This window comes from Rhinolophus hipposideros (assembly GCF_964194185.1).
Source record: "Rhinolophus hipposideros genome assembly, chromosome: 25".
Taxonomy (NCBI): domain Eukaryota; kingdom Metazoa; phylum Chordata; class Mammalia; order Chiroptera; family Rhinolophidae; genus Rhinolophus; species Rhinolophus hipposideros.
In genome coordinates, this window is record NC_138071.1 from 1,967,509 (window position 1) to 1,991,301 (window position 23,793).

Sequence of the window (23,793 nt, forward strand, 5' to 3'; positions counted from 1 at the left end):
ATACAACTTAACACCAAAAAAATCCAAGCAATCCAATTAAAAAATGTGAGGACTTAAACAGACATTTCTCCAAAGAGGATACATGTGGCCAATAAACATGAAAAGATTCTCAATGTCACTAATCATCAGAGAAATGCAAATTATAATAATGAGATACCACCTCACACCTGTCAGAATGGCTATCATTAATAAATCAGAAAACAATTGTTGGTGAAGATGTGGAGAAAAGGGAATTTTTCTGCACTCTTGGTGGATTTGCAAACTGATGCAACCACTATGGAAATCTTTATGGAGTTTCCTCAAAAAATTAAAAATAAAATTAAAAATAAAACCATATGACTAAGCAATTTCATTTTTGGATATTTATCCGAAGATATCCAAATCACTAACTTGAAAAGACTTATGTACAGCATTATTTATAATGCCCAAGATATGGAAGCAATCTAAGTGCTCATCAATAGATGAATAGATAAAGAAGAAATGGTACATACTGTGTTTTTCTGAAAAGAAGACCTAGCCAGGCCATCCGCTCTAATGTGTCTTTTGGAACAAAAATTAATATAAGACTCAGTCTTATATAAGACCCGGTCTTCTAGTAAAATAACACCGGGTCTTATATTAATTTTTGCTCCAAAAGATGCATTAGAGCTGATTGTCCGGCTACGTCTTATTTTCGGGGAAACATGATATATATAATAGAATATTGCTCAACCATAAAAAAGAATGAAGTCTTATCATTTGTGACAACATGGATAGATATAGAATGTATTATGCTAAGTGAAATAAGTCAGACACAGAAAAGCAAATACTATATGATCTCACTTATATGTGAAATCTAAAAACATATAAAAACATATCAAAGTAAATGAATAAACAAAACTGAAACAGATTCATAGATATAGTGAACAAATTGGTGGTTGCCAGATGAGAGGAGGGTTGGAGAACAGAGTGAAAAAGGTGAAAGGATTAAGAAATACAAATTGGTAGTTACAAAACAGTCACAAGGATGTGAAATACAGCATAGAGAATATAGTCAATAATGTAAAAAAAAGTTTCTCGAAAAAAATGCGACAAAACTAAATCACCTAGCAATTGTTCTCTCATCTAATCCAGTTCCTCAAAGAAGACAGGTCAAACTCTTTGGGAATGTCAGTGATGCTTTCCTCTCCTACTGCATTAAACCTTAAATAAATTTGTAATCCAATTTAAAAGGCTAGAAGAAATTAGAAAAGGAAGTACTTGTAAATGTGAACTGCATGGAGATGCTTTTATCCAGGAAGTCTCCTTTGACTGTCTCGGCTTATGTTGGGTGTTGCCATACACACACACACAAACACACACATACACTTATATTCACATACACACATACACACATATATACACATGCACACATATAAACACATACACATATATACACACATATATACACACACATATGCACACATACACACATACACATACACATATATACTAACACACAGATGCACATTCACGTATATACACACATATAAACACACATATACACATATGGACAAACATGCAAATACACACATACATACATATATAAATACATACACACATATAAACATGCATATATATGTACATGCATACACACACATATACACACATATACACACATACACATGCACACAAACACATATGCACACATTCACACATATGCATGCACACACATGCACACACATATGCACATACACATATACTATATACATACACATATGCACACACATACACACATATATATATACACACATATGCATGTACACACACACACACACACATACCTGTTGCTCAGCACACTGTCTCGGCACACCTTACATCTCCCTCACTACACTGCACACTCCTCCATGAGAGAAGTTTCTGACTTCATCTCAGAGTCTGGACAGTGCCTGGAACAGTCAGCTGTTCCAGACAAAAAAAAATTAAAAAAAAAAAAAGAATAAAAAAATAAAAATAAAAAAAAGAAAAATAAATAAAATAAAAAGAAAAGAAAAAAGAAAAGAAAAGAATAAAAAAAAAGAATAACTGCTAATCAACATGTGAGATGTGTACAATATAGATGAGCTGTGTACAGTACATGTGTGATGTGTACAGTATATGTGAATGTTTACAGTATATGTGTGATATGTACAGTATACGTGAGATGTGTACAGTATACATGAAATGTGTGTAGTATATGTGTGATGTGTACAGTATATGTGAGATGTGTAGAGTATACGTGTAACATGTACAGTATATGTATGATGTGTGCAGTATATGTGTAATGTGTACAGTATACCTGTGATGTGTACAGTATATGTGAGAGAATTCTAATTAGCCTCTCTGGCTCTGGCTTTGCCTTTTCCAGTTGATCTTATTTTCTTTTACTAACTTAAGTTGTTGTTTTCATACGTTTTTTTGTTAAAGAATTAACTGATCATTCAGTTCTTAAGTGATCATTTGGTATAATTAAGTGATCATTATGATAACTGTGACCAGTAACCTATGACATGTTGCTTTTCTTCTTTCATGAAGTTTAAGTTACTAAAATACTATGTACTTTTATTAAAGTTTTATTTAAATAAAATCTGCATGTTTCAGTGGTGAAATGTTCTTCATATTTTTAGTTAGCATCTTGCATTTTCTTTTGTTTTAAATTTGACTTTTATTCAAGAAGTACATCCACAGAGTTAAAAAATAGAATTAAACAAATGCTCATTACAATGAAAAATAGCAGTCCTCTGCCTTGCACCTTCCCACTAGGACAGTTCTCCAGAGGCAACAAGCTTTTGGCATTCCCATCCATAATTTGAAATGATTCCCAGATTGCTATTTCTTGATATATCAATTTTAAACATTAATTTTGCATAGTGAACATGGAGAAACTAGTGGGAGAGAAACACATGTCAGTAAAAAAGTGAAATAAAATCTAAGCTGATATATGCTACAGTAGATTTCTGTGCAAGTTGTTTTGGATCCATAAAGAATGGGTAGGAATTTTAGGTCTTTCATATTGTTTTTAAGAATAACTGTATTACAGCTATATGAAAGGATGCTGAACTTCACTAGCTATTAGGGAAATGCAAATAAAAACCACAACGAGATGCAACATCATAGTTGTTAGAATGGCCATTATCAGCAAGACAAGTAATAACAAGGGTTGGAGAGACTGTGGAGAAAAAGGAATCCTCATAAACTGTTGGTGGGAGTGTAAATTGTACATCTACTTTGGAAAACAGCATGGAGGTTTCTCAAAAAATTAAGAATAGAAAACTTCTTCTGAATATCTACCCTCAAAAATCTGAAAACATTTATTTATAAAGATATATGTACCCCTGTGTTCATTGCAGGATCTTTCACAGTGGTCAAGACGTGGAATCAGCTAAAGTGTCCTTTGATAAATGATTGGATAAAGAAGTTGTGGTTCATATATGTAATGGAATACTATTCAGCCGTAAGAAAAGATAAAATACTACCATTTGTAACAACATGGATGGATCTTGAGATTATCATGCTAAGTGAAATAGGTCAGCTAGAAAAAGTTGAGAACTATATGATTTCACTCATATCTGGGATATAAAACTGAAGGCAACAAATGAACAAGACTCATAGGAAGCAAAAACTCATAGACACAGAAAACAGTTTTGTTACCAGAGGGTGAGGGAGGAGGGGTGGTAGAAGAGGGTAAAGGGGATCCAATATATGGTGATGGAAGGAGAACTGACTCTGGGCAGTGAATACACAATGTGATATATAGATGATATATTATAGAATTGTATACTTGAAACCTATATAATTTTACAAACTAATGTGACCCCAATATATTTAATAAGGAAAAAAGAAAGAAAAGAATAACTGTATTGTTTAAGCTTCCATTAGCAGTAAACAAGAGAGTGTTCACTCATCTTTCTGTATTCTTGGCAACACTAGACAGAATTGAGCATTCAAATTTATGTTATTCTGATAACATACAAGTATAGTGGTATCGCATTGATTTCTTAATTTTCATGTTCCTGATAACTAGTGATTTTGAGCATTTAAAACTATTTTATAGCTATCCTGAATGCTTCTCCTGAGAAACAGCCTTTCCAGGTTTTTTGCTCATTTTTTTATTAGTTTCCTTTGAGTGTATATTCTAATATTAATTCCTTGTTGGTTTTAGGTATTCTCTCAGTTTATCTATGGAATTTATCTAAAAATCTTCACTAAAAAAATTCTCATTTTGATTTAGCCAACTTCATCAGTTTTATACCTGATTATTTAAGATTTTAAGCCTTATTTCAGAATTGTTACTTCTAGATCTCAAAAATAGTTACCTAACCTTGTTTTATTAGCTTTGAAAAGGTAACTTTCTCATTAAAACTCTTTAATCTCATTGGAATCTAAATTTTCATGTGGTGTAAAATAAGTAGCTAAGTTTATTTTTTGTCATATCCTGAGACTGTTTTTCTTTCTCCATACAATGTGTCACCACCAAAGTTTCTTTTACTTTGTGATGTTACCCTTACCATATATGAAGCTCTCATTGATAGTGGGTATATTTCTGAACTCTATATTCCTGCATCATAATACTTGGCATCCATCTATTTGTCCTTCATTTTTGAATTTTACTTTGCTATTAATAGGCCTTTTATAGCATATACTTTTAAAATGGGTTTGTAGGTCTTTTTCTAAATCTAGAATTTATAGATTGATGTAAGGGAAATTGATATCCATGAATGTGGGAAAAGATAAATAAATAGTATGGAATTAGGGAATAACTTTGACTGCTAGGTTTTAATAAGAAATCTGTTGCTTGGAGAAGGTCCAAGATGGCAGATTAGATTAAAAAATAAAATAAAATACAATACAGAAGAAAAGAAATCTGTTTCTTTGGGTGGCATGTAACAGGAGGGAAATAATTACGGAAGAAAGATTAACACAAGAACAGTAAAGAGTGGAGCCTACCCGGGTGCAAAATTTGATCTGTAAGAGAAATAAGGAAAACAGAAGCAGTAGACAAAGAATGTAAGAATGTGACGAAAAGGAGTTTGAATTAACCTAATTTCTATGTTCTTGAGTTACCTTAATACTTATGACTAACTTAAACAGTGGTTTCAAGTTAGACTTTGTAAAATACTAAGGCTTTGTGGAATACCCCCGCAAATTAATTCCCCACCTTCTGGGGAAATAATAGTGGTGATGCTGAGTATTTGGGATTCTGTTTCAACCAGAATGCTTTATTTTTATCTGTTTCATTAATTGACCCCCTCACTAAGATTTCATTGGAAGAAAGGACTTGTAGCCAACAGTGTTTGGAAACTATTAAATAAAATGAGTGAAATGTCTAAATGCTCAACAAAGGTGGCATATGCTGTCACCCATCCCTTTAGTGCCCATCGCAGACATTGCTAACTGACCACTGCACTCCTTCCTGCCGCGGACTCACATTGAGCCTCCACACCGCCTTCCACGTGGTCACTACCAGTCGGTCAGTGTTGGTGTGCAAGTCAAACCCATTTTGTATCTGTACACCACCAAGTCCATAATTTTTATTGGACCTTCAGATCACTTATTTTAGCCTAAGAAAGGTAGTATGAGCTAAATATTTCAGGTTAAAGAGGGAAGAGACCAGAAAAGAGAGTGGTTAAATAGGAAATGGATCTGGAAAATACAAATTAAAGTAAGTATTAAGGTAATAACCCTTACACTGTGATTGTAAGGAAAAAATGCTTACTACCAATTCGTTAATTGTATAAAGGCCTTCAGAGCTCATTAAGTATGTGTTGAAGAGGCAATTGAAATCAGTCATGTTTTCAGTTGGGAACCTTGAGACATAAATAATTTTATTCTATAAATTTAAAAATTAATCACCAAAAGTTTAAAACTTCCAAAGCGATGTAAGAGTAGGAAATAAAATCTACATCTCTTGGAAATGTATCTCAGACTGTCTCCATGGTCCTTCCTTTGTATGAAACAATGGATTTGAAGTTCTCTAAATTAAAATGTAGAAAAGCATTTCAAACATATTGAAGATTCAAAAAGCAATGAATGCATTAACAGTTATCCGTATTTGAGGTTGAATATGTTTTATGTTCTGTGAAGTCGTTGAACTAATTATGACATAAATTCAGAGTTGATTTTCAAAGCAGTGACAATTATTTGCCTCTGTTAACAGGGCTGCTCTACTGTGATGTTGGGATTGAATTTACTGAGGACTCTATATCAAGGTTGACTTCAAGGTTTTGTGGAAGATCTGCGAGAAATAGGTAAGTGGCCTTTTGGGAATAATTATCTTTTGTTCATTGTGCTTATTTCTGTTTTTCTAATGTTTATTTTATTCTTTAATTTTTGGGTTCAGTATCTTTGCCCAAAGGTCAAAATGTTATCAGTAAACCAGAGACATGTCAAGTCTGGCGAGAGGAATATTTACCTCCGTCTCTTCTCTTGGGCTTCCCATTTTGCTCCTGGCTGTGCTCTCTCTCCTATTAAATCTGGTCTCATTTTTTTTTTTTTTTGAAAATTAACCTAAGTGTATGCATAATGTGAATTTGATTTTAAAATATTGACATGATTAGGCAAGAAAAGCCCTTGGAGTATTTTCTGTTACCATTATGCTGGCCTTATATGCTGATGTTTTCAGTGTTAATTTATTAAGATTCAGTTGATATTAAGGTTGTGGGGGGATCTAGAAATGTCAGAAAATAAAGAGAATAACATATTTGTAATTTTTTTCTAAAAAGTTTGATTTTTCTTAAACACTCTTTGAGACCTAGCAAGTCAGCTGTCTAGAAAGCATTTGTTTTCTTTTTAATCTTGCACTTCTTTAAATCTGTTGGAGGTTTTCCTTGGTAACTGTATCAATTTAGAAAACTTTAAATCCATTTTTTGGTACAAAGCAAGGACCACGGAGACAAGATGAGATGTGTTTCCAAGAGACGCAGATTTTGTTCCCCTGTCTTAGTATATAATGTTTCTATAAAATTAGTTTTTCAGAGCCATTGTTAAATGATGGTATCAGTCAAACAGTATGTCATAAGTGGTCATATGTGTCATAATATAATTATAAAAAGAAAATATAAATAAATTTTAAGTGAAGAATTTGTATCATTTCTCTCCCAAGTTTTTACCCCCCAAAAGAGGGAAACCTTGGTGCCCTGGCTTCTTCAGAATTTTTTTTCTTGCCCCAGAATTCTTCCTCCAGGGGATTCACCATCACCAACAGGCCTTGGGATTCTCCCTGTTCCAGCCACATTGTTCTACCCTTCTCTAAAACTTCTCCAGATGGAGGCTCCCTATCTTCCTGAGAGATTTTTGTCAGTGTGCTTGAATTATAAGGTCAAATATTTTTTGGTATTTCACCTACTATTTTGCCTGTGGACTTTTTCTTGATTTATACGAACTTTATCATTTTTTCAAATATACAAACAAAATTATTCCATATTTATTTAGCTTTTAAGATTTTTGAAGCACTTTGGCATATCCTTTTACTTCATTTTACTCTTTCATTTAAGTCATTAATTTTATTCTTGCATTGTTTACGATGTAAGTAAAGCTGACGTTATTTTCCTTTGTTTAGTGGAGAGACTAAAAGGCAAAGGATTCAAATGATTTGGAAAAAGGAATATATAGCTGGTTAGGATTTTACAGCTAATAATAAACAATTAGGTGTTATTAGAACCCATATCTGCTAATAATCTTTTTTTCTGGGTTATGTACATAATTTATGCTTACTGCAGACAATGGTTGGGTGATAGATTCCATGTTTGTAAGGCCTTTTAATATTTAAATGTCCATGTTTTTAAATAATAGGACATTTGCTTTAATAATAGCTGGGAGATTTTAGATTTATAAACAGGAGTTACTTGACAATGAACTCATGGAACTTTGAAAGAAACAACTTTTAGAAAATAAATGATTTTTAGAAAATAGAATCTTCTTTCCAGAAAAGAACGTAATTATGTTTAAAGTTAGTCCTCAAAATTGCTTCTAGAACTTGCTAATTAGACTTGTGCTAGTCATATGCTTATAGTAGCAGTTTTTTTTAAATAAAGATCAACAACATACTGGTGTAAATAATATACATGTATAATGCCAATGGTTCATCTTAATGAGACAGTACATTCTGAAAAAAGCATTTTTTCCTTGGAAATATATAGACTTCTGAACCCTAGAGCTAGAGGTATTAGAAGAGAAGTGTAAAATGATGGAGAAGCAAGGTCTTGGGAGTCGGGTAGATATAGGTTTACATTCCCGCAGCTAGTTGTTAGCTTATTTTTAGACACCCTTGGTTAATTTCCTTAATTCTTTGCATCTCAGTTTTCAAACAGTACAATGAGGGACAGATATAACTGTTTTTGGATTATTGTAAGAATTTAGCAGTTGATACATAGCTGTTTTCAAGAAATATTAGTTTTCTTGTTCCTTTTCCACTGCTCTGTTGTCTTTCCCCCAAAATCCCTAGAGTGAATACTTGGTTGAATCTTTTTTTTCCAAACAAGTTGTTTGGTGTGATCCCCAGAGAGGTTAAACAACTTGCCCCAAGTTACACTTCTGAAATGGAAGCTAAAATGCTGTTTCATACAACCTACGACTGGAAGTGTCTGTGTATCTGAGTAGAGGGGTAGTTGAGTGAGTGTGCATGTGTAACTGTGTGTTTTACTTCACAATATTTACAGTTATTTTCAGTTTCCATTGTAAGAGTGTTAAATCTAAAAAATATACCAGTTTTAGTTATTTCAATGGAGTAAAAATAAACTTCATTCTGATACTTACAGAAAATTGCTATAATTTCTATAAATACTAAATAAAATCAGGCATCATACATGACAAAACATTGGCTCTGATTTTCAATGACTGTAAAGCAAATGGGCTATGCAGGGAGTTGCTGTGGCTGAGGTCGGCCAGGATCAGCGGCTCCAATGCACGGTGCGGTGACATTTTGGGGAAAAGGAGCAGAGTGAACAAGGAAGTAGAGAGGCTATGGAGTGTAGCTGTTGAAAATGCAAGCGTGGAAATCAGGTTGCCTAGAATTGAGTTTTGGTTCCAAAACAAAGCTACAGTATGTGAGACCTTGGGCAAATCATGTAAAGTCTCTAACCGTTAATTTCTGACTCTAGAAAATAGAGACATAGTGCTAACTTTATAGTTTTGATTTGAGACTAAATGTGTAAATACATATAGAGGGCACAGTAAGCATCCCATCATTAAAAAAAAGTTAGTTTCTGTTTTGTTCCCAGTTATATTAGTTTCAAAGGTTGACTGTGTTATCCATAACATCCTAACTTTGGTCCGAGAGATGGTAAAAATGAGTTAATTCTGTAAATGTGCTCTCTGTGTTTTGGTTAGCATGTGTGTTAGTTTTCTAGTGCTGTATATTTTAAAACGTATTGTATATTTAAAACATTAAAGCAAGATTCGTTTATTATCTCATGGTTTCCAGGAGTCAGGAGAACAGGCATGGCTTACTTCAGGGTCTTACTCACTGCAATCAAAGCATTGACCAGGCTGCAGTTTTCATTTGGCATTCAGGGTCCTCTTTCAAATTCACTGGGTTTAGCAGAATTTAGTTCATTGCTGTTGTGAGACTGCAGTCCTCAGCTCCTAGAGGCTGCCCACGGTTCCCATCCACGTGGCCCTTTCCATGTGCAGTGGACAATGTAGCTGACTGCTTCTTCAGGGCCAGCAGGAGAATCTGTCTGCCTGCTAGCAAGATAGATTGTGTGTGTATACATATGTACGTATGTATGTATGTATATAGAACATATATGTGTGCATTAACATAATCACTGAAGTGAAATCCCATAACTTTTGCCATATTTTGCTGGTTAGAGGCACATCACAACCTGCCCACGTGCAAGGGGAGGGAATTACACAGGGTGTGAACATTGAGGCCGCCCTAGGGTCTGTCTGTCACAGCATGTTAAATTTCTTGATTTAAAATTAATGTAACCTGTTATTTTAGATTTCTACAATTACGCATTCTTTAATAAAAAAAGGAATATTGTCACTAATTGTAAAATTCTGTTCTCAGTTATGCATATAGTATAACTCCAAATAGGCCATTTTTGTCTGCCTAATATTTATCTATTATTTTAAGCTGGCACACCACCAAACTAAATACAGCCTACTCTGGTATTTAGTACTCTCCAGAACCTGGCAATACCCAGCCCTTTCTCCCCATTATTCCCATATGCATACCCGGAAGTACCTGCCCCCCACTAGCTCCCATCATTGAACTACCTGCTCCCCACTAGCCCCCATAGTTGAACTACCTGCCCCCCACTAGCCCCCATAGTTGAACTACCTGCCCCCCACTAGCCCACATGTTGCCAGTACACATTCTATTGTTTCTTTCCCTTTCTCTTTCTCTTTAAAGCACATTTACATCTCCACCTTTTCTGTTTTCCCTGTTTCTTTCCTTCTCTTTAGAGAGCCCAGGATTTTTCCTGCATAGCCTCATACCTGTATTACCTATAGCTTTGTATATAATAGTATCTTAAGAAATATTCACTAAATATAAAAGTGCCTTCTTGATTTAGAACAGTGATCAGTTTGAGAATCGTATTCAGTTTAAGAGTCATATTTGAGAGGATTTTCTCCATAGATTATCCAGTCTCACATTGACTCAGTAATCGGAAGTGCACCTCAAATAACCCCTAAATTACCTGCAGGAATCCATTATCACTTACACATTTGGAAATGAGTACACGTGGGAGGAACATGCCTAATCCGGCTCCAGAGGAAGGTCTGTAGTGGCAGCCTCTATGGGTGCTTTATGGTGCCTGTCTCCTGCTCGTCACACCATTGCCCCCGGCCCCATATTTACCAGAGGTGAGCTGTGAGGCCTGTAGAATGTAGCACAAGGAATGGTAGGTTGTTTTTCACATTAGGTTGTGCAAGACGTTCAGATATCTGTTTTGGGTGTTCTTTCTCTTTCTTCTTTCCGTCCTTCCAGCCATCCAGGCCCTCTCCCCGTCCCTTCCTCTCTGTCTTACGACTTGCTGTGAGGAAGGCTAGCTGCCATGGAGAGAACCATGTGGTGGGGAACTAAGCTCTCTGACGAAAAGACAGGGAGGAACTGGCAATAAAATGTAACTTCCTGAGGAAGCCTAAGCCTGACCCATCCAGGTAACAACCACTCCTGGATTCCTGCTCCTCAGAAACACTGCGAGAAAATAAATGGTTTTTGTTCTAAGCTGCTAAGTTTGTAGTTAATTTGTCATGTAACAATTGATAATGAATACATTCTATGATATCTTACCCCTAAAATTATTTGCAAAAATTTCCTCATTATCCTGGACTTTGCACGGAATATAAGGATTAATAGTGCACTGAATATGTGGTCTGTAAGTAAATATAATGGGATCGGCATGTATATTTATAACATAGTGAGCCTAGTGAGAAGAAAATGTGGAATGTCTAGATTGCACTTGGAATGCTGATTTTGTGATAAACCGAGACCACGTCTAACCTCTTACCCGTTGACCACATCAATGTTGGAGAGTCATACCTCCTTGGGACTGGGTAGGTGTGGGTGCCGGTCTAGTACTGGTTCTTTTGTAGAAGAACTCTTTGCGATAGTTAAAAACACTCTTCTCCTTACAGAATCTGAGCTTGCCGAATCTGTTCTGCTAATGTATCATGCTAGTGTTCTGTTGGTATTAACTAATGTCCTTACAGAGTTATAAAGAGTACAGGTGCATGGAAGCCTCTAGGTGTATGTACATATATTTGGGATCCTACGCTTTGACATATTGAGTTCACTAGAAAAATCATATATTTGATCCCCAGAAAAGGGAGTCAATAAGTATGTATCAGCAAGTAATAGAGCAACGTTTATTTTCTTATAAATTCACATTAAGCCATCATTCCGTATTTCACTCCTCATGATTTTACTGTGATGACAGAACCTGCACAAAAATACTGTTATATTAAAAAATTAGTTCTGTGTTATATTTAAAAAAGAAAAAAAAAGGAAACTTATTCCTATCAAAAAAAGGAAAGTTTACATTTATAATATTAAATTTGTGGCTTGGAGTGATCTACTAGTAAAATTTTGATACTGTTATACAAAATAGCAAAATATGGATTTTAACTGGCATGCTTTTCAATTCAGCTGAACATTAAGTACATTTTTAATGGTCTTTTTTGCTGGGAAGAACACCATTACAATAAACTGCTTTTTACAGCCCATATCAAGTATGAACCAGCATCACTTATTACAAAGTTTGTGCTCTGGGAAACATTTTCACGGCATCTAACAGTTCTACCCCACATTTCTTGGAATTAGTCTTTAATGATATCATTTTCCAAAATGAGTTGCTGATCAAATTTACTGATTGTTTTGTGGTTAAAATCTCATCCAACAGCTATATTTAAAATGTCATACAAATTTGTAAGGAAAGGTCCACTGCGATTACTGTTATATTAGTAATTGTATGAAATGTTATAGAAGAAATGCTATTCACGTGATGTATTTACTGTTTTTCCACCCTATATGATATCCGAGGGGTGAATATGAAACCTCGTTTGTAATTGTTGGCAATTCAGTTTTTACTGTTGTCTGCTGGGAAACAGACGACTGTTGCTGTAGGCGTCATGTAAAGTACAGCGAGAGGCTGAAGCCTGCGTTAGCAGCAGCCTCGGTACACGCTCTTCGCGTAGTTCGCCCAACACCACTTGGTAGGTAGGAGCCGTGCGTGCGCAGCTGGGGATAGCCTTCCTCTTGGGCTGTGTCGTGGTTAGGCTGCTGCACATTTTCGCTGCAGCTCTGCCTTATCCCACTTTTTAGATGCAACTCACAGCACAGTAGGTCTAATACAGATTAACGCCTTTGCCTGCAGACTGATTGAAACGTGTGTCTCAGACTTGCTAATGCTCACTGAACCATTTTATTGGAGATAAAGTAAATAAAATAGATTGCGGTATGAGAATTCTCTGAAATCAAATGGAATAATTTGGCAGGGTTAAGCCCTTGAAGAAGGCAACACAGTGAAAAAGATGGGAATACTTTTTTATGGTTAGTATATCAAGGCATAAATATTCTTGTTCTGTTGGGCCTCAATATTAATTTTGTCCCAACAATTAAATGTTAAACATAATTCTCAAGTGCTATATTTTTGGTCTTAAACAATGGTCCTCTTTAAGAAAGTAACATGAATAAAAACTTCTCAGACTACACTATTGTGATCATTTTTTCTTTGTCTTTTTCTGACACTTAAGTTCATGGGTCAGTAGCCTCAGAGAATTTAATAAACAACACAAATGAATGGATTTGCCAAAGTGCACTGTAGAATCTTAAGTTTGGAAAATAACAGTAATCCTGAGCCAACTAAAAGATGCTATTAAACTTGAGTATTTTATTCACTAATTGCAAGAATGCGTTCACATGAGAACAACCTTTTTGGGAAACTGTCCTGTGACATTTTGTTTTCTGGTTGAATACAACTGTTAATGTTTATATAAAGAATTATAAAATATATGTTTTGTACATATTATCGTTTGAAATAATTTGGGGGAAAAAGAAAGAACTTTGAGTGACCTTATCATCTTGGAATCTATAAAATTTTATAACGACAGTAGCGTATGATGCCACAATAACATACACTGACATTTAATTTGTAAAATACAAGGATCTGAGCACTTGCATGAAGGTGTGGAAAGTCTGATGCAGAGAACTCAGGATCTCATATTTGATTGCCAAGGTCAGATTCAATCAGATTAAAAGTAAATATTACAGAAGAAAGATCAATTAAAGGGTTTTGTTAGAAAAGTTTCTGAACTTGCTAATTAAAGCCAGTTTTTCTCTTCAACTTTATAAAGAATCTGTCATGTTAATATTTTCTTCTATAATTTCTCTTGTGGTTTCTCCAAATTCAAGAAAATTTTAGTGTATAGCCCTCTTAAAAGTGTAGTTCATTTTGCTAATACATTTCATTCATTTGTTTCTCAGGTAATAATTAATGCTTACCTTTTAGTCATTTAAACACACTTTAAATTTAAATTCATTAAATGCATTTTTCTTGTCTCTAGGTACCCAGAACCCCATCATTTATTACAACTATGAGCTACTTATGTCACAGTGATTTCAACTAACTTTGTCAGCGGTTAGATGCAATACATACATTGCATTCTTATATGAACAATGAGCCATCTCTTTAAAAATATTTTTATTAAAAATGTAGCTAGCATACAACATTATATCAGTTTCATTACACCACAGTTGTTCAACATTTATATACCTAAAGAAGTGATCACCGTAAGTCCCGCAACCATCTGACACCGTACCATGCTATCACAGTATTATCGACTATATTCCCCATGCTGTACATTACATCCCCAAGACTTATTTGTTTTATACCTGGAAATTTGACTTCTTATTCCCTTTCACCTTTTGCTCTCCTTTTTTAATTTTTCAATTACGCTTAACATGCAATATTATTTTATATTAATTTCAAGTGTACAGCATAGTGGTTAGACATTTATGTAATTTAAGAAGTGACACCCCTAATTAGCCTGGTACCCACATGGCACAATACATATTTATTACTGTGTTATTTGTATATTAACACGTTATTGGCTATATTCCCTATGCTTTACTTTACATCCTGTGACTGTTTTGTAATTACCCATTTGTACTTCTTAATTCCTTCACCTTTTTCACCTGTGCCCCAACTCCCCTCCCAACTATCATCCCAACAAATCCAGTACCAACCTGACACCATACATAGTTATTACAGTATTATTGACTATATTCCTGTGCTGTAACCTACATTCCCATAACTACTTCGTAAAAACCAATTTGTACTTCTTAATTCCTTCCCTTTTTTCACCCACCTCTTCAAGTCCCTTCCTTCTGGCACCCATCAAAATGTTTTCTGTAACTATAAGTATGTTTCTGTTGTGTTTGTTTGCTTATCTTATTCTTTTTATTTTTTTTTAGTTTCAGGTGTAAAAAACAACGTAATAGACATTTATCATTTATATCCCTCACACAGTGATAACCCTCCTCCCCCATCTACTACCCCTCTGACATCGCACAGAGCCATTACATTTCCACTGTCTCTATTCCTAATGCTGTACTCCACTTCTTGTAACTATATATATTCTTTAGATTTCACATATAAGCGAAATCACATTGCATCTGTCTTTCTCTGTCTGATATACTCCACTCAGCACAATACCCTCCAGGTCCATCCTGCTGCTGCAGATGGCAAGGACCCATTCCCTTCCCTGGCTGAGCAATATTCCATTGTATGTATGTATCATCTATTTATCCAGTCATCCATCAATGGACACCCAGGCTCCTCCACACCTTGGCCATTGTAAACAGTGCTGAAATGAACATATGGATGCACACGTCCCTTTTGAAGTAGCATTTTGGGTTTCTTCAGATAAATACCCAGAAGTGGGATTACTGGATTCTTCTTTGTCTCTTTTTATAGCCTTGGTTTTAAAGTCTGTTTTGTGTAATGTAAGTACTGCTACCCAAGCTTTTTTTTCTATTTCCATTTTCATGAAATAACTTGAAGTGAGTCTCTTGTAGGCAATATATGTAAAGGTCTTCTTTTCTTTTCCATAGCTACCCAATGTCTTTTGAGTGGAGCATTTAATACATTTACATTGAAAGTAATTCTTTATTGATATGTAGATATTGCCATTTTATTATTCATAATTTTGATTTTTTTTTTTCTGTCTTAAAGAAGTCCCTTTAACATTTCTTGTACTGGTTTGGTAGTGATAAACTCCTTCAGCTTTTGCTTGTCTGGGGAGCTATTTATCTTTACTTCGATTTTAAGGATTACAGTAGTCTTGATTGTAGATCCTTGCTTTTCATCACTTTGAATATTTCTTGCCATTCTCTTCAGGCCTACAAAGTTTCTGTTGAGAAATCAGCTGACAATCTTATGGGAGTTCCTTTATAACTTATTAGTTGCGTTTCACTTGTTGCTTTTAGGATTCTCTTTTTCTTTACCCTTTGGCATTTTAATTATGATGTGTCTTGATGTGGGCCTGTTTGGGTTCATCTTGTTTGGGACTCTGTGCTTCCTGGGCTTGTACGTCTATTTTATTTGCCAGGTTAGGGAAGATTTCAGTCATTATTTCTTCAAACATTCAAGTGAATGTTGTTACACTTCATGTTGTCCCAGAGGTCCAGAGGTCTCTTAAACTATTCTTTTTTTTTTTTTTTTAATTCCCTTTTCCTTTTGCTTTTCCAATTGGATGTTTTCTACTACCTTGTCTTCCAAATTACTGACTTGATTCTCTGACTCATCTAGTCTGTTGGTGATTCATTCTGGTGCATTCTTCATTTTCAGTTATTGTATTCTTAACTTCTGGCCGGTTCTTTTTTATGGTTTCTATTTATTTTTTTATGCTCTCTATCTTTTGTTGAAGTTCTCACAAAGTTCTTTGAGCACCCTTATAATCAGTGTTTTAAACTCTGTATCGTGCTTGCTTGCCTCCATTTTGCTTAGGTTATTTTTTTAGTTTATTTTTTTCTTTTTTTGAGTTTTCTCTTGTTCCTTCATTTGGAATGTATTTCTTTGCTTCCTCATTTTGGTTGCCTCTGGGTTTGTTTCTATGTACTAGATAGATCTGCTATGTCACCCAGTCTTGCCAGGTAGCCATTGTAGTAGGTGTCCTGTGGGGCCCAGTGGCACAGTCTCCCTGGTCACCTGCTCTGAGTGCTCCAGGTGTGTCCCTTGTGTGGGTAGTGTTTGCCTTCCTGTTATAGTTGGGCCTTGATTACTATTGGCACCTGAGAGGGTGGGATTGACCCTCAGGCTGACTGACTGTGGGGTTTGGCCATGTCCACAGATTATAGGCTGCTGTGCAAGGGGCTTACCTCTTGGAGCAGAATTCACCCCAGTTGGTTCTGGTGTCTGTTGAGACCACTCTTTGGGTGTGCTGTTTGTGGGGTAATTGGGTGGTGCTCTGCTGTGGTCTGAACCCAACCTCTAAGTCTGTTGGTTCTGGTGTCTTTTAGGAGGGGTTCTGGTGCAGTTCCAGGTCATCCATTGCCTGTGACTGGTTGTGGACTACCTGATGGTTGGTAGTGATCTGTGGTTGGCCGTTGCCTGTGATTTACCTGGGAGCCCATGGGAGAGACCACACTGTGAACCTAGGATGGCTACCACCAGTATTGGGTCTGGGGTAGCTCTGCAAAAAACCAGGGCACCCTGAGACCTGCTGCTATCTGCCAACTCCTGTAAGGTTCAGCCACTGATAAAGCCTCAAGCAGTAGGGAGTTGGGTGTGGTGGGTCTCAGGGATTCACAAGGATGGAGCTCATCAGATTCAAATTCAAATTCAGATTTGAATCAATTCAAATTCAGATTTGGCCATGGACTTGGGGGAGGGCTCAGCACAGGAAAGATGGCACCCATCTGCCAGCTGCATGAGGAAGGACCCCACGTAGGGAAAATGGTGACTATCTTCCAGCCCTCACCTGAACCCACACACCTCAGTCTCCCTCCGGATGTCTCCATTGCCCCCCGAGTCACTGACCTTTCACAAGAGCCCAGAGTGAGTTCCTGTGGGTGAGTCTGTGTGGGCTGTTTAAGAGGACATCTGGGTTTCCCATGGTCTTCCATCTCACCCCAATGTTTGGAATACGTACAGTTTTTCCTCACCAGATGTGGGGGCTCCTATTCCTGCTGCCAGAAGCCCGGGTTGGGGAGCCAGGTGTGAGGCTGGGGGCCCTTGCTCCTCCATGGGGAACCTCTGTGGCCAAGATATCCCTCCCTATTTTCATTCACAATGTAGAGGTTTGGGGCCAGTTTGTTGGTGTGTTCTGCCCACCCCCTGTCTTGATGTGGCTGCTTCTTTATATCCTTACTTATAAAACTTCTGTTCAACTTCATGTGATAGACTTCATATGATTCTCCAGGTTGGTTTTTTATAATTTAGTGGTAATTTTGATGTGTTCATGGGATGAGGTAATCACAGTGTTTACTCCACCACCTTGTATCCCACCACCTAACAATGAGCCATCTTTGATACCCTGTTTGCTCTTTTAGATAATATTGTCCACCACGAACTACTGAGGTTCCTACCCCTAAATTTGACCATTTTTCCTCCATAGGGTTTGGTCAGTCTCAGGGTTCAGGACGCCTTTGACAGTGTGAAAGGCTTAAAAAGAATAACCATGTTTCATGTTCTCTTGTGAGTGACCTGAAAGAGAAGTTATCACATTTCAGTTTTCTTTATGTAGTAAGGCTAAAAATGTAATCAGTTACCCAATATTTATTTAATACTCTAATATGCAGCATGAAGATGTTTTGGTAATGACAGTGGTCCCATGAGATTTTAATGGAATTGAAAAATTCCTATTGCCTAGTAATGTCACAGCTATCGTAATGACATAGCAAAGCACATTCCTCATGTGTTTGTGGTGAGGTTGGTGTAAAAAACCTACTGCACTGCAGGTCATATAAAAGTATAGCACAGACAGTTACGTAATAATTGATACTGATAATAAATGACCATTATTGGTTTATGTATTTAGTATATTATACTTTTATCATTATTTTAGAGTATACTCTTTCTACTTATTAAAAAAAGTTTTCTGTAAAACAGTATGCTGTGTTATGTTAGTAGCAGCTTCATACATCTGGTGTTTACATTGAGTGCATAATTTTCTCTTGAGCTTGATTAAGTCTAACGTCGTTATGTTCATCATGGCCCCAAAGTGTACAGAATCCACTGCCAGTGTTGCCAGTAAGAGACCACATCAAGTGATTGATCTGGAAATGAAATTAAAATTTATTAAGGACTACAAAGTGGGAAAGTCAGTGATGGTTATTGCTCACCCATCAGGCCTGTCCTAGAACAAAATGACAGAAGCTGTTAAAAGATATGTTTCTTGAAGGCAAAGAAACTAACATAAATTTGAGACTTAAAGAATTTCTGCTGACCTGGATTAAAGACAAGATAGAAGCATGTCCCTCTTAGCACCATGGCAATCACCGACGAAGCAAGAAGTTTGCGATGTTGAAAGCAAAGGATGTACCTAACTATGATATTGAGTTGATTGTTGGCTCTGAGTGGTTTAAATGATTCAAGAATTGCTATTCATTACATAATCTGAAAGTGAGTTGTTAGTGTGTGAGTACTGATGTGAAGGCAGCTGAAATTATTTTGGAAACTTTAGCTAAGCTGGTTGTAGAGGAAAATTACTTGGCAGAGCAAATATAGAAGAAACCTCCCTATTCTGGAAATGGATGCCTAAGAGAACTTTCGTCCATAAGGAGGCCAAGTCAGTGCCAGGTTCCAAACCTCTTATGGACAGGATAACAGTGTTGATTGGAGGCAACATTACAGGCTATAAATGGAAGCCCTCTGTGATCTGGCACAGTGAGAATCCAGGGCCTTCGGGCATATCAATAAGCCCATACTGCCTGTGTAGTGCAGGAGCATATGAAGCATGGTGACTGAGCTCCTCTTCCAAGATGCCCTCCTGGATTGCTATGCCAGCAAAATGGAGAAGTAATATTTGGAAAATAAACCTTTCATGAATTTGCTTATTGTTGATAATGCTCCTGGATATCCTCTTTTTTCCTTCATACCAATATCAAAGTGGTATTTCTATCCTCCAAATACCACTACTTTGATCAAACCAATGGACCAAGGAGTTGTAGCAATTATAAGGCCTACTGCCTAAAGAGGACTTTTGCCCAGGCAACTGAGAAAACACTGATGCAGTTCTGGAAGGATTACAGCATCTATGACTGCATCAGGAAGCATGCTTGGGCTTGTGGTGGTATTGTTGCAGGCGGCTAGGTGACGCTTCTGCCTGGGAGACCCAGAGAAGGGCGCCATGACCACTGGGTTTTTGGCATCGCGCAGGAAAGAATTCAAGCATGAGCCATAATAAAAGTAAAGCAAAGATCAGTTTATTCAAGCAGAGGAGAAGGAAGAAACAGACTATTTGAGAAACAGAGCAGCCCCTCTCTTGCCAGGGTATAAGCCTCTTATCAGTGTCCCTTTAATTAGGGGCTGTATATTCAAATTTGTAGGAGCTATATTCAGGGATTTTCTGGGAGAAGGCAGAGATTTCCCTGAAGAGCTTCATTGGCCATTTGTGCCCTTTGATGGTCTTTCTCTTTCCAACAATGGTACTGTGGGGTGGGTCTTTTAGTATGTAACACACTGTAATGCGTGTAAAATGAGTCTTAGTGTCACTGCTAGGTGAAATGCATTGACCTGTAGGATTTAGCTTGTCGCAGCTGATCTTAGTCAGCTACAAGCCCACGAAAGGTCCATCTAGCCTTGGGGTCTGGTGATAATTTTCAGAAGGTTAGAGATTTCTTGTCCCACAGCCAACCTTCCATCTACCTCAGTGTCACCAAGGAGTGTATGAATGGCATCTGTAAGAAGACACTCAAGAGGTTCATCCACGACTTCAGAAGATTTGCCACCAATGAGGAAATTGAAAAAATCAAAAGACTGGTTGGGAATGCAGACTGCTTGAGCCTGGGTGTGAGTAGAAGGACACTGAGGCGCTCCTGGAGGGGCTTCCTGAGGAACTGACCCCTGAGCACGTGTGGGAACTCGATCAGCAACGCATAGCTGAAGAAGAGGCAAGAGAAAAGAAAACTGCAGGAGAAGAAAAAGGAGAACCCAAAGAAAATTCACAGTGAAAGGGTTAGCAGAAGCTCTTGCAGACCTCAAACTCCTTAAAAAGTTTGAAAACATGGACCCCAACACTGAAAGGTTTTCATTAATAGAGAGGACTGTTTGTGGTACATTATCTGCTTACAAGCAAATCTATGATGAAGAAAAGAAACAATCCAAGTAAACCACCATAAACATATTCCTGAAAAGAGTGACATCTCCTCAAGAAGAGCGTCAGGCAGGTCCTTCAGGAGGTTTTCCAGGAGAAGGCATGGTTATCCTAGGAGATGACAACTGCTTGTGTCCCCTGAAGACCTCTCAGTGGGACAGGATGTGGAGGTCAGAATGGGGATCCTGACCCTATGTAGGCTGATATGAATTTGTGTCTTAGTTTTTAACAACTAAGTTTAAAATTTAAAAAAAATTAAAATTTTAAAAATAGAAAAAATGCTTATAAAATAAGGATATAAAGAAAGAATATATTTTTGTACAGTTGTACGTGTTTGGGTATTAAGGTAATCATTACAAAAAAGTCTAAAATTTAAAAATTAAAGAAAGTTTATCAAGTAAAAATGTTACAATAAACTAAGGTTAATATTTATTGAAGAAAGAAAAATATTTTTATAAATTTAATGCAGCCTAAGTGTGCAGTGTTTATAGTCTCCAGTCAAGTACAGTGACGTCCTGGGCCTTCACATACACTCCCAAATCCTCATTGATTCCCCCAGAGCAACTTCCAGTCCTGCCAGCTCCACTCATGGTCAGTGCCCTATACGGGGGAGTCATTTTTTATCTTTCATACTGTATTTTTACTGTCTTTTTTCTATGTTTAGATATGTTAGCTACAGACACTTGTGCTTGTGTTACAGTTGCCTTCCGTGTACAGTACAGCAACACGCTGTACAGGCTTGCAGCCTCAGAGCAATGGAATGCTCTATGATGTCTGCACGATGAAACTGCCTAATGATGCATTCTCATAACACATCCTTGTCATTAAGCCACACATGATTGTGATTTTATATTCTTAGTGTTCTCTTGCCCTTATATTTGTTTATCTTCATTGCTAAATCCTACATATTTCCAATTAATCATCTATGTTAAAGTCCATTTCTTTATCCAGAATTACATCTTGTTTCCTCTGGACTCCAACCATTTATCTCCTTTGAGATATTGGTTTTCAATATGAACTTGCTTACAGGAAATTATGTGTTAAGAAAAGTTTTCTTGAAATCAGGAGAGCACTACACTGAGGCTCTGAAAAGCTTTGGTTTCTTTAACAATATGTTCTAGAAGTTTAGCAACATGATAAACTGCAAATAAGAGGAACTGGTAGTAGAAGTGTATTTAGTGAGTCAGTTCCTGTTCTCTCGTTATTTCCTCATACTTTCCCTACTCTCTGGTCCTCCATATTCCTGCTATGTCCCTCAGATAGCACCCCACGTTGAGCTCCACATAATGATGGTGGTGAAGGTGGTGATAGTGATGATGGTGGTGATGATGATGGTGATGATGATGATGGTGATGATGATAATGTTGATGATGATGGTGGTGGTGATGGCAATGATAATGATGGTGATGATGATCTTTATACTGGTGATGATGGTGATGCTGAAGGTGATGATGGTGATGATGGTGATGATGATATGGTGGTGGTGATGATGGTGGTGATGGTGATGATGGTGATGGTGGTGATGGTGATGATGAGATGGTGGTGGTGATGATGGTGGTGATGGTGATGATGGTGATGATGATGGTGATGGTGATGATGGTGGTGGCGATGGTGGTGATGATGATGGTGATGAAGCTGATGATGATGGTGGTGGTGATGGTGGTGGTGATAGCAATGATGATGATGGTGATGATAATGGTGGTGAAGGTGATGATGAAGGTGATGATGATGGTGATAATGGTGATGGTGGTGGTGATGATGGTGGTGATGGTGATAATGGTGGTGATGATGGTGATGATGGTGGTGATGATGGTGATGATAATGGTGATGAAGGTGATGATGAAGGTGATGATGATGGTGATAATGGTGATGGTGGTGGTGATGATGGTGGTGATGATGGTGATGATGAAGGTGATGATGATGGTGATAATGGTGATGATTGTCATGATGGTGATGACAGTGATGATGATGGTGATGATGATGGCAATGGTGATGATGGTGATGATTGTGATGATGATAGTGATGATGGTCATGATGATAATGATGATGGCTGGCATTAATTGAGTACTGAGTACTCTTCTAAGTGATTCACCAGCATTAATTCATTTAATACTCACAATCTATAAATCAGATATTTGTGAGGTAGAGACCATTATTGTCCCCATTTTACAAATGAAACAGTGGGCCCAGATGGGTTCAAAAATTTACATAATGTTATATGACTCCTTTGTGGTGGAGCTCAGATCGGAACTAAGGCAGGCTAGGGTCAAAGTCCTCCATTGCCTAGAACTGTTAAACAACTTCTCATGTGATTTATTTGTGATCCAAAACACAGTATGTATTCAAGCATAAAGAGGTTTATGATGCCATTTATCACTCTGTATATTAAATGTTTGGAAGCTAGGATAGTCTAAATGAGTTTAACTTCTTAAGTTATGGAATATATTAAAAATAAATCACTTCTTTTCTTTCAAATGGAAAAATCTAGATTAAGGTATGAAAATGTTAGTAAGAATCCATTAAATCTATTTAAGAAATTGGTAAGAATGATTTGTAATTAGTATTTGAATCAATTGAAAGGGATTGCTTCATGACTACTTTAAAATTTTATGCATTCTAAAACCTTTATTTACACTACAGGTTTAGCAATTTTCTTATATGACTATAGCAAAGATACGTTAGAACTTAATTCTGAAATATTAAAAATACACGAGGTGTGATCAAACGATACGGTGAATGTTTAAATAAAAATAATTTATTACAGTAAAAGACACATTGCCATTAATCCACCTCAAAATACTCCCCCTCACTTCAAACAAACTTATCCCATTTTTCTTGCAACTTTCTGAAGCAGTTCTGGAAGTCCTCTTTCTCTTTTCCTTCCTTCCTTCCTTCCTTCCTTCCTTCCTTCCTTCCTTCCTTCCTTCCTTCCTTTTTTCCTTCCTTCCTTCCTTCCTTCCTTCCTTCCTTCCTTCCTTCCTTCCTTCCTTCCTTCCTTCCTTCCTTCTTTCCTTCCTTCCTTCCTTCCTT

The 23,793-nt window shown here is 36.8% G+C and overlaps 1 protein-coding gene across 3 annotated transcripts in view; it reads left to right on the forward strand.

Annotated features, from left to right (window-relative positions):
• The window catches only part of FOXP2 (forkhead box P2), a 632,923-nt gene that overhangs the window by 235,306 nt on the left and 373,824 nt on the right, over positions 1–23,793 (forward strand). For all 3 annotated transcript variants that reach the window (XM_081038544.1, XM_081038543.1, XM_081038539.1), the window contains one exon: positions 6,155–6,245. The gene's annotated coding sequence lies outside the window, so the exon portion shown is untranslated. The remainder of the gene's footprint in view (positions 1–6,154; positions 6,246–23,793) is intronic.